This window comes from Salvelinus namaycush, chromosome 40 (assembly GCF_016432855.1).
Source record: "Salvelinus namaycush isolate Seneca chromosome 40, SaNama_1.0, whole genome shotgun sequence".
NCBI lineage: Eukaryota > Metazoa > Chordata > Actinopteri > Salmoniformes > Salmonidae > Salvelinus > Salvelinus namaycush.
The window spans coordinates 22,510,380-22,512,876 of NC_052346.1; the positions used below are offsets into that span (position 1 = coordinate 22,510,380).

General features: G+C 37.7%; 1 non-coding gene across 1 annotated transcript; it reads right to left on the reverse strand.

Moving 5' to 3' along the window:
• Positions 1 to 1,693: 1,693 nt before the first annotated feature.
• LOC120033778 lies at positions 1,694 to 1,886 on the reverse strand. The gene has a single exon (XR_005473991.1). It is a non-coding gene; the product is annotated as a U2 spliceosomal RNA (small nuclear RNA).
• Positions 1,887 to 2,497: the final 611 nt, after the last annotated feature.

The following is a 2,497-nucleotide window of genomic DNA, read 5'->3' on the forward strand; positions in this document are numbered from 1 at the left end:
ATCTCTCTGAGAGGTTTTATTTGATTGTCACGCTGTCTCAGTATATCATCCATTTAGCTGCTTATCATAATGGCATGCATTACCAATGCAGCCATATGTCTACAGTATGATGGCATTACTGGCCTAATGGACATGTGCAATCAATGTGCCCCTTGTCATTATACATCAGCAGCAGACAATAGCTAAACTCACAGAATTTTCATATTGTTGAGCTGTTCTACATTTGAAATAGATAATGTATATGAGGCTAACCATAAGCCAGATTTGTTACATGATTTATCTGACATTAAATTGTTTAGTGCAAATCCAACCCTTGTATTCTAGGTTAAGGATATTTTATTTCAGCTCATGAAACATGGGACCAACACTTTACATGTTGCATTTATATATTTTTTCAGTGTATGTACACTGAGTGTACAAAACATTAAGGACACCTTCCTAATATTTAGTTGAGCAGATATTCAGAGATGCAGAGAATGAAGTTGGGTTACTTCTAAGTAACTTTGGCTGACTCCTATGTCATCATCTCCAACATGTGACCTATTCTAGAGCTTTGCTTGGGTGTGGATTGAGGCCTATACATTCATATCAGTTGTGTTCCCCTGTTGTATTCAGTGTAACTTATTTCTATTGTGGATTGTGTTTCTGTACACCAATGGAAAGTCTACAAAACTATGAGCAAACCAGCCTATGTATTGAATACATGGAATTGGATTGTGATGATACCGATGTTATGTTTTTTAAAAAGACAACTACATTTTCTAAAAGCATTTACTGTTTTGCAAAAGTTGTGTGTTTTGTGGACTCTGTTTTGAAAATCAACAACATTGTTCCAAAAAATGCTTGTAGCCGATTGAGAGAAACTGTAATAGATAAAGACAGTTGCTCCCTGATTAAATAGTACAAGAGTACACCCTGCTGGACAAAAAAGCTTACTGCACCTGGTATTCCCAGGCAGCGTAGCATACAAGTACTAACCAGGCCCGACCCTGCTTAGCTTCCGAGACCAGGCGTATTGAGACTGGTATGGCCTTAAGCCAGTGACTGTATTGTGTATATATGATATGTAATAATGCCGTAAGTGAAGGAATAACTCTTACTACACTATATCAAGTTTATGTCACTTGAGAAAGTGCAGTGTGAAATCATTGAAATAGAATCAATGGGATAATTGACATAGTTACTTTAATACAGGCAGATGAGTCATATATTTGAGTCTTGTGAAAATAGCAGGCCTATCAAATAATGACTTCAGACAAATACATCAGATAACGTTACCGATATGTGAGGCAGTCCATGTTACCAGTACATGACTTTAGCACATTTCATAGTTTGAACTGTATAGTCTTCTTGTGTATATATATATATATCCAATCATAACCATTTTTATAACTACTTTATTACTTAGCTATGTGTATATTTTTGATCGTGTGTATTGCACTGTTGAGGAGAGTTTGCAACTAAGCATTTCACTGTACCGTTTACACCCTGTATCCCGTGCATGTGACGAAAACTTTTTTTTAAAGATTAACGTAGCATTCACATCAGCTATCAAAGTCAATATAACGGTGACCGACTTGACCAGCAGTATCGAGCCATCACTGACACTAAAATGAACTTGTCCAATGTGAAAATACAATATAGATTATGAACCTTAAAAACGAATCAACGCCTGATTTATATTTACAACGACAGGGGGTGCACCGTTCCTGGAGGTACTGCAATACCAGGTCGATGCGTGGAGTGGACGGAGCAAGCCCCTATTCCATCTCCCTATTCCAAAAATCAATTTAATATATGGTCCCCAGATAGGGGACGTATCAGATATTAAACTGATAAGAACAGATTTTTTTTTTTTATTATTTTATATAAAAAATATAAAATATTTATTTATTATCTTTCATAAACCAACAAAAATCTTCCATTTTTACATAATTTCAAATCATATCTCTTTGACCAACAAAATCATTCTCAACCTACTAAATAACCAACTCATATCTTCAATTTTTACATAATTTCAAACTATATTTCTCTAACTAACAAAAATCCATCCAAAACTTAAACAATAACCATAACCAATCAATCAATTAACATCTAGGGGAAACTCCTCCCTCCCCCTCCCCTCTCCCATCTACCCTCCAACACCAAAATGTCCCTCAGGGCCATCTCCCTGTCCCTGACTCCCTCCCTTCATTTCCCCCCAATTATCAACTGTCAACCTGCTCCTTCAAAGGTGCCAAGGACGAAAAGGAAGAGAGGAAAGCAGAAACACCCGAAGGTCCTGCCACCTCTCCCTCCCCCCTTCCCTCCCCACCACCTCTCCCCCTATCCACAGTCTCTACCTTTTTCTTCTTCTTCGTTTTTTTACTATGCACCAAAGAACCACTTTTCTCCCTTGCCCTATCCCTCTCCACATACAAACCCTGCTTCCTCATCTCCTCCCCAAACACCCTATCATATCTAACAAGCTCCATCCTATAATCCCTATTCCCCATCA